The sequence below is a fragment of the Octodon degus genome, unplaced genomic scaffold (assembly GCF_000260255.1).
Source record: "Octodon degus isolate 3935 unplaced genomic scaffold, OctDeg1.0 scaffold00163, whole genome shotgun sequence".
Taxonomy (NCBI): domain Eukaryota; kingdom Metazoa; phylum Chordata; class Mammalia; order Rodentia; family Octodontidae; genus Octodon; species Octodon degus.
In genome coordinates this window covers 3,297,407-3,307,082 of record NW_004524739.1, presented here as the reverse complement: position 1 = coordinate 3,307,082, position 9,676 = coordinate 3,297,407, and positions in this window count along the sequence as shown.

Sequence of the window (9,676 nt, the reverse complement as noted above, 5' to 3'; positions counted from 1 at the left end):
TGCCAACCGGAACAGGAGCGGGATGCCTGATAAGGCTAGACAAGTTTCCTCCCACCAGAAAAGCAAAAGGAAGCACATTTGTTTCCATGACACACTGATGTTTTCAGGAGACAGCATGATTGTTTTTTGCACTGAAGAGGCAAGAATAGAAAATTCCACCTGCCAAGGCAGCCTTCCTCCTCCAGGCACTGAAGGACAGAGGACGCTTCTGTCCCCAGCTTACTGGCGCCTGGAATCCTACCATTGGCGCTCCTTTCCTGTGGCTTGAGGCTTTGTCACATTGTTAAATCAAAAACAATTGCACAGAAGTCATGTCTTCGATCCAAACTTATTTTCATTAAGTTTATAAATATTTATTGCGTTCTTTTGCTAAACCGGGCAGTAATCTAGAATCGGGAATAGAGAAATTTACTAAGACTTACCCAGAGCCTAAATTCCAAAGAATAAGTAAGCTGGGGGGCACACAAAATATGGGGGGGGCGCACAGGAATATGGGGACATTAAAGACCTCTGATGATAATGGCATTGCCAGTGATGGCGGTGGGGACAAGGTGCTACGGAAACCAGAGCAGAGACGACTTGTTTCACAGTCACAAAAGATGAAGCTTATATTCTCACTGAGGGTGAACAGGGAGGGAGTGGGGTGGAAATCCTAGAAGGAAGACACAGCAAGGGGAAACGAAGGATGAGCCAGAGTGGCAGGTGGGAAGCCCATACCATCAGCAGGCTTGGGCATAGGCAGTGCTATGGTTATGTGTGCAGGGCCGGGGCTCCTGGAAGGAGACTGGATTATGGGGGGCTACACTCACCAATGGGTTAATCAGGGGAGAGCTGTTGATTGATCCCTAGCTGAGGAGCTGGGCTATGGCCAGGTGGCTGGGGCATGACCTGGCAGGCTTTCCTCTGCCCTTGGTTTCTCTCTCCTTTCTGTTCCTGGCCACCACAACATGAGCAGCTTCCACCTTGCCCCTCTGCCGTGCTGGTTCTGCCCTAAAGCAGTTCAACCACAGACTATAGTTTTAACCTCTCCTCTTTTAAGTTGTTCCTCAGATATGAGGAAAGTGACTAAGAGAGGCAGGTTAAGGGAGATGGGATCGCACGGCAGCTCAGAGTTTTCACTGCCTGTGAGCACAGTAAGGATCTCAGACAACAGGCACCCCATTCTCATCTCCCCAGCTTCCACATCATCTCTTTTTCTCCTATAGAACTGACCTGTCCCCACTGTCTTCATATAGACACGGTGACCCATACTCAGTTCCAGGGGTGTGTTCTGATTGGCTGAGCCAGCCAGTGTATCTCTTTCTGCTGGGTACAGTGATTGGTTCAGGGAAGACTGAGTGACTGTTAGACCAATGAAAGGCAATGAGACTTTTGTGGGGGAACATCTGGGGGAAAAGGATGCTTTCCTGTTTAGATTAAGTTCCCAAAGGGAGAAAAGTGTCTGCAGACTTGCCAAGAGCCTTGGGGTCAGGAGACATCAGCCAGGAATGCAAGTAGCATGAAGAGGAAGGTGGAGAGGACAGACTATCAGAGATGGAGCTGTAAGAGCCCCTCACAGTGGCACATGCCTGTGATCCTAGCTGCTTAAGAGGTTGGGGCAGGAGCGTCACTAGAACCTAGGAGTTCTAAGCCAACATGAGCAACACAGTGAGACCCTATATCCAAAGGCAGGGGGAGGGAGAACTAGAGGGAGGAAAAGAATGAGAGAAGAGACAGGAGAGGAGGAAGGAGGGGAGTGGAGGGGAAGAGAGGAGAGAACAGGACAGAACAGGACAGGACCTGGAGCATTGAGGTGGACCCACCTCCACAATTCTCCATTGGTTGAACTGCTAAATTCTCATATTTGCCTAAGCCAGTTTGTTGTTACATTCAAGTAAAAGGATAATCAATGGTTCAGAGTCATTTCTAAAGAACAGAGCTTGGTAAAGGTAGAGAAAGGGATGAGCCAGCAGGTGCTGAACCTTAGGCATGCTTCCTTTTGATCACATTCTGCCTACACCTCTTATCACAAGTCATAATATTTCCCCAGAAAACATTCTTTGGTCCTTGTGACACTGCCCTGACACCTGTCCTACTCAGGCAGCCTGAGTGTCAGTAGTCCTAGGCTGTGTCTCATCCCTGGCTGAGCCTGGCTGAGCCTGGGGCCTGACCTGAGTGACACCTACTCTTTCAGCTTTGATTCATCCACCAGCCTGTAGCCTCCCCAAGGGATAATGTCCAAGCCATCCATATGTCCCCAGTGCACAGGACAACCCTGGCACAGAGAAGGTGTTGACAGTGTTGGTTGGCAACCAATTGGTGTAGCAGCTGCACCTCCCTGCACTAACCTTCCAGGATCACCACCACGTGTGATGCTGACAGGCACAATTCCACTTCTCTCTGTCCACCTTGAAGGACTCCCAAAAACACAGCCCAAACCTAGGGCCACAGGAAATGATTTCATGTATAGGTTGCATGGCAGAGACCTCAGAGACCAATGACCTTTGTCCACTGAAGGATCACTGGGCCACTGTTAGGCTGTACATGTCTCCAACTGCAGCTGACCTGGGCAGGCAAGATCTCTCATACCCCAGATCACTCCACTGGTGTATGTCAGAAGAGGTAGAGGGAAGAGAACAATGGGGGAGGAGCCAACATTCCAAAGCAAGAGCCAAAGAGTGAAATACATCAACGGGGCTGGCACAGTGTTCTTCCTTGAAAACAACAGAGTCACTGCTCTGCCCTGCTGGATGACAATGGCTGTATCAGACCTCAAAGTGCTTGCATAGTGAGGACACATGTTTGTTCCAACAGGTAGGAGCAGAGGGCAGGGTTAAGTACACTCCCTTTATCCTATGGGGAGATGATACAATCCAGAGAATAGAGGAAGTGGACCAGGAGCTCAAAGAAACCAAGTCTGGGAACACATTCCTAGTATGAGATGCATGAGTAGGCATTCATAGAGAAGTCAGGAGCCTAAACAGGAAAACTCAAATTCCAAGTTAAAGATCTTGAACTACACACACACACACACACACACACACACACACACACGCACACACACACACACACAGAATTTTGGCAGTGTGATTACAGGCTCATGAAATCTGAAGAAAACTATAGGTTATAAGTCATGTTTATATATGTCATATAGATTATAATTCATAAGAAAGTTATAGTCATAAGCATCCTCTCTTTGTGTCAAATTAATTCTGAGACATGGATATGCTCACTATTTAATATATCAAAACAATTATAAATATAGCATAGGGGGCAAAATATACATGGTTTTGAGATACCAGGTTGGAGAAGTCAAAGAAATTGAGCTTGTAGCTGTAGTCTAGAGGAAGCACCATCTGTAAAAAAAACCCCTCAGTGGTCTGGGTGTCCCCATATCCTAATGCTGTTAGCAGGAAGCTCCCAATTTCTCCTCTTTAGGTTGCTCAAAACCAACCCTTAGGGTCTTGGGATGTGGCTTAGTGGTAGAGCTCTTGCCTTATACACACAAGGCCCTGAGTTCAAGGCTTAGCCCTCTTCCAACAGTGGTAGAGTGGAAATGGGGTCTGTCCGTGGTGCTGAAACTGAATTAATCCATTTTAACAAGTGAGTTCTGATATTAAAGCTCTGGCTCTCAGAAGCTGGGTGGAAAAGGAAAGCTCAGAGAAAAAGAAGATAAACACTTGTGAAAGCTGGATGTGAATATTCCTCACTATTTGTCGTTCACTTCAAACACATAACCCTCAGGGCACACTAAGGCTGAAGGAGAAGAACAAGATTAGGACAATTATTATGTGAATAATTAAAGTCCCAAGAAAAGTATTTTCTTGAGTTTGGAGACTTTTTATCACTTCTTTAGAACCATTCATAGTTCTTGAAGAAGGAAAATACTCCCAAAGACCTCCTCTTCATTTCTCTCTCTGTGTGTGTTGTGTGTGTGTGTGCATGTACATGTGTGTGTGCACACTTATGCACCTATATTCATTTATATGACTGGCTGTGCATGTAATTGACTCTATATGTAATGACACATATTTCATATTGAAACAACTGGCATCTCATAATATAGCTCCTCCAGAGGGGAGAAATATAAAACAAACATTTAGCTGGTATTCTATCCCAATTCAACAATGTGTACATCCTGAGTTGTTTCATCTCCACCCACAGCCCTGTGGTCACAGCCACACAGGTAGCACCTGCTAAAGAAAGAGAACACTGATGTTCATGTGGGATGCCAGTCTGGGTTGAGGCTAGGGAAAAGCCTTTATGGATTTTGTAGTGCCAGGGAAGATGAAGGCACAGAACCCAGCATACCCAGCCTTCTGGACTTAACAGTCATGGTCCTGGTTATATTTCCCACCTAGCCATCAGGACTAAAAGGGAAATCCTTTGCCCTAGGTATCTGTGTTTATCAATCCTGTGCTGCTCTGTCCACCTAATCTTGCTGGGTCTTGTGGCCTGGGATGGTCCAGCCTCAGATATAATGTTGACCAGCTCTATGGAGTGGTAAGAACCGAGGCCTCCAACAGAGCCAGGTGGAGTCTGCGTTCCACTACTTATTACTGTGGGGCTTGGGGAACATTGCTGTACTTCCTGAACCTCTTTTGAGGCCAAATGCAGACCCCAGTGAGAGTCTGCCACAATCAGGGCAGATAGAGATAACCCCCATCCATCTCCCTATCAGGAGCTATGGCAGTCATTTGCTTGTGGCTCATTTACATTTCTTCCTGATCTGCCAACATGAAATTTGCCTTCAGCTTCTTACATATTAATCAATTTAGCCACCATTAGCACATGAACTTTTGTCCTCACCAATATAATTGCTGTTAGTTAGATAAGAATAATTCCTGATAGTATCAACACAAGGAGAATGTGTTAGCTAACTTCCTTTGCATGTGTAATTTGGGTTCTGTGCCCCCATTAGGCTTCTCTTAACGCAGACAAATCCAACTGCTCCTCAACGTGGATGAGCTCTCTGGTCTTCCCCTCACTTTCTAGGCAGTGAGGTAGGTTCTGAAGCCTCTCCCTGAAGCCCTGTAGGACATGCAGGTGTGTACACTTATAGCTCCTTGTCCTGCTTCTGCTTCCTCTCTAGCAGGACTTACTCTGAGCCATGCACCATCCTAAACACTCTGTCATTATACCTAAGAAAAGGGAACCATTCTTATCCTCATTTGCAGATGTGAAAACTGAGGTTTAGAATGGCTGGATGATTAACCCAAAGTCCCCCAGATACTGAGTACTGGTGCCAGCCTCTGATCTCAGGTCTTCCTGATTCCACAGCCTACAACTCAGCTTTCATCTTGAACTTCTTTTTTCTTTATGTATTTAGTATGGGTTCTCACTACACAGCTCAGACTCATAGTGATCCTCCTGTTTTTAGCCTCCCCAGTGCTGGAATTACAGGCATGACCACAACATCCAGATTCAGTCGCTGACTCAGCGTGCCTGGGGTCAGGGCCGGCAAGGCATTTGGCACTGGGGATCGAATCCCAGTCCCTGTACTTGCCTAAGCAGGTGCTTAGTCAGCTGAGCTATCTCACTGGCCCTTCGGCTTGCATTTTGTACCACAGAGTAAAAGCAGTCTTCCAAATATTCTTCCTCCTTCTCTTCTCCCCTCCTCCTCCCCTTCTTTTCTTCCTTCCTGTCTCCTTGTAAACCTTTTCTTTCTCTCTTTCCCTCTCCCAGTTCTTTGCCCACAGTTCAATATTGCCAATATTTTCTGTGGACAGACAACATGAAATCTGAGATTCCATATCACTTTCTGGGGCAGCGAAAGGCATCTGGCTTCAGAGATACCCCCACATTATGGGAGTGAATCTAAATGGAGACTTACAACGCCCCCAATCCCCCTCCTCTGGCTCCAGAGCTACTTGGCTGGGGGATGTGGCACACTGGTTTCTCCATTTCTCCTTCTGGCAGCTCAGATGTAGAACTGTCCCTGTCCTCAGCATTGCATCACTGCAGATGTACGAGTGACAATAACACTGTTGTCTGGCTCACTGTCATACAACATGCCAAGGAGCAACCTCTGGACATCATGGGATCCTCACAGCACCCCAGGAAGTAGGGCTTATTTTGTTCCTTAAATGGTAAGCCCGAGGTCCCATGGCAAGTGAGAGACAGGACGAGGCTCAGATCCCAGGGCCCCTAATTCCCAAACCTGTAACAAAACACCACGGTGTCAAAGTAAGATGTTGGGGGCCAGGGAGCTAGCTCAGTAGAATAAGCACTTGCCTGGCAAATGCAAGGGCCTGAGTTCAATCCCCGGTTCAAAAAAAAAAAAAAAGTAAGATGTTGGTTACTCTGGTTTTTATTTCCATATAAGCCTGGGATGCCTGCTCTTCAGAGCAGTTGGGGATCTGGGGCAGAGTTGGCTGGACTCAGGGTCAGAGCCCCAGGACAGTCACTGATTCAGGATATGACCTTACACAACCACTGCTTTGCCTCTTGGGGCCTCAGTTTTCTCATCTGTAAAATGTCTTTGCACTGAACCAGTTTGATTTTCCAAAATGTGGCTGTTGCCAGCACATCCCATTCTCCCAGGGCATTTGGGGCGGGACATGGACTCCTGAGTTTCTGGCTTGGAAGCAGCTGCCCCACCTCGCCAACAAAATTTAATTCCTCCTACTAGATCCCAAATCCTGAATATATAGATGTGCAGTAGTCACTGTTTCCTGGGGCTCTCAGTGCCCAAACAGCAGGTGGCTGTTCCGAGTGTTTCAGAATGAGCTGAGATCCAGCTGGGACAAATGCACCCCTCTGAGGTGACATCTGCTGGAAGGTGGCACTGAATTATATCACATTATAACAGCATTTTACCCTGTCGCTGTGACCTTTACTTAGCCAAGTGGGAGGCTCCCACGAATCCCAGCCTCTGTCTGGGGACTTCTGGCAGGAGGCGTCCACACCAAGCAGACTGCACTGCACTGACAGACAGGTGGCCATTAATGAATGACTTGGTCATTAATGACTCTTCTTACCCCCTGTAATTTTTGCCCCTGTGAGACACAATCAAGTTCTCTGGGTGCGAAGGTATCAGAAGCTCCAAATTGCTGTAGCTTCAGGACTCAGAAGGCAGGGGACACTAGATAGGCCATGGCACTATCTACTATGGCTTTTATGAGCTGGGTATGAAGCATGAATAGAAGTCCTACAGCAGGAGCAGGTGGGGGTTCGAGGTGAACCCAGGAAGCCACCACAGATGTGGGTGGCAGGGAACAAATGAAAGTTCTCAGAGGGTTTCCAGAAAGGCATTTGTGTTAAAATTAAGAATGGAGAGATTTGTGCTGCCTTAAGTGGAGAAGCCTTAGGTGGTAGAATTGGGGACGCCAACAAACGGAGAGAGAAAGGGAGAGGAAAAGGGAAAGGGAACAGGAGGAGAAAGAGAATGATTTAATAGGGATAGGCTGCTGCCAAGGCAGTGAGGAATGGATCCAGGGATGGAAACAGACTGGCCTTCAACCAGAGAAAGAGAGCTTCAGTCCTACCATGGTTAGGAATTCCGCTCCTAAGCTGGCTGAGACCTGGTGCGGAGGAAGCCAGGCTACCTGCTGGGAATGAGGCCATGGAGGGGCTGCTTGATGAAGTGGGGTTTAACTAGTTCTTGAAGGTGAGGGCAGTCAGCAGATTGCAGGAAAATGAGAGGGGGGAAGGGAGCCCCTGGAGCCAGCACACATTGGCACTTGCCCTTGGCAATGCTGCCAGTCCTCACCCAGTGCAGTTTTCTCAGCAACTTCTCAGCAACTCTCAGAAGTTGAGAAAGCAGATGGCTACATCAGAAAGTGGCTGGGCTTTGATAAATGCTAAGGTTTGGGCATGGTTTACACGTCCCTCATGGCTTCAGCAATTGACATTTAATCTCACTTGTAAAGTATTAAGAGGGTGGAAACCTAACCTGATTCTGGTGTTTAGAGGTGGAGCCATCTGGAAAGGAATTAGGATAAAATAAGGCCATCAGGGTGACACCTCCATCTTCGGATCCTGGAGCTTTATAGAGAAAGACCAGAAGACACATAAACACACATGCTTCCCATCTCTGGCCATGTGATATCCTGAGTTTCCTGGGGACTCTGCCAGCAAGAAGGCCGTTACCCGATGCAGCCCTCTACTTGGGATCTCCATAAGTAGGTGCCCAAATGAACCTCTTTTCCTTATAGCTTACCTAGTCTGTAGCATTGTCATCAGCAACAGAAAAGACTAATGCAAAAAGATCAGGAGTGGGGCTGGTGAGATGGCTCAGTGGTCTAAAGCACCTACTTAGAACAAGCTTAGCAAAGCACAGGGACCTGGGTTCAATCCCCCAGCACCACATGCCAGCCAGTCCCGCCCCCTGGTGGGCTGAGCTGGCCACACACATACACACATAAATAAATAAATAAATAAATAAATAAATAAATAAATAAAATTTAAAAAAAAAAAAAAGAGCAGGAGGCAGAGAGCAACAGCCAGCCACAGGCCCTATTCCTAGGGGCAGGCTCCACCCACTTCCCATTTCACTTTGCAATCTTAGACCAGTGGAAAGGGGTTGGAATGATGACAGCTGAGAGCTTAAGGACCGGGGCCAACCTTAGCTCTGTTACTTACTTTCTGTGTGACCCTAAACTTGTCACTTTTACTCCTGGGGCCTCTGTTTCTACACTTGATCTTAGCCAAAAAGCCGAGAAGTGATAGGGGCCTCTGATTCTATACCTACTGACTCAAGACTCTCCTCAGCACTAGTGACATATGAGCCACACAATTCCTTGTTATGGGAGCTGTCCTGTGCCTTGTAGGATATTCAGCAGTGTCCCTCGCCTCAATCCATTAACATACCTCCACGGGGAAAACCAAATGTCCCCTGAGAGGCAAAATTCTATTAATTAAAATAATAATATAGTTGGGATAATAAGGATCAGATGTATCCAGCCCACTCACAAGAAGGAGTCTCATGAGAGCTGCATAATATAACAGAATTTGAGGTGAAGAGGAAACATTTGTAGCTCATTAGAGTAGCTTGAATGTGAACAGTCACCTGTTGCAGCTTCTCCTCAGTTTTTCCACTGAGAAGGCTCTGTTAGAGACTGAGATGGAATAGGATACAGGAGCCCCAGTTTCCAGGTCTTCTTGGAAATCCCACCCTGTTGCAAGGCATGCTGGAAAGATGCCACTTCCTTATCTTTGCACAATAAGTGGGTTATTCTCAAGAAGCAGAAGTAAGGCAGAGGTTCTCAGAGAGGTGAGGAGAGAGGCCAACAGAGAGGAACAAGAGGGAGCCCAAATCATCAAAGACAGAGCAGGAAGGGGGACCAGATAGTAGGATGTACAAGTGGGAGCCATTCAGAAGAGACCACATGAGTGACCTGAACATGAAACTGTAAGCAATACTTCACTAGTCAAAGGGGATTAACTACAAGCAAGGGTAAAAGAAGACTAAATCACACAAAAATGGTAGCTGTGGAGAAAACTGCCTCCAGCAGTGACTGAGAGTGTGACTGAAGTAGGGCTCTTCAAGAGGCTGCCAGGTGAGCAGCGCCTCACAGAGGAGCTGGTCCCTGGTGGCTGCGGAAAGAAGGACCCCTGAGCAGCACACACAATTGATTTTTGTGGAACCAGGGATTGAACTCAGGCATTTGCACTTGCCAGGGAAGCACTTATACCACTGAGCCGTCTCCCCGGCCCCTATGATTGTCTGTCTTTTTTTTTTTTTTTTTTGCTTAAC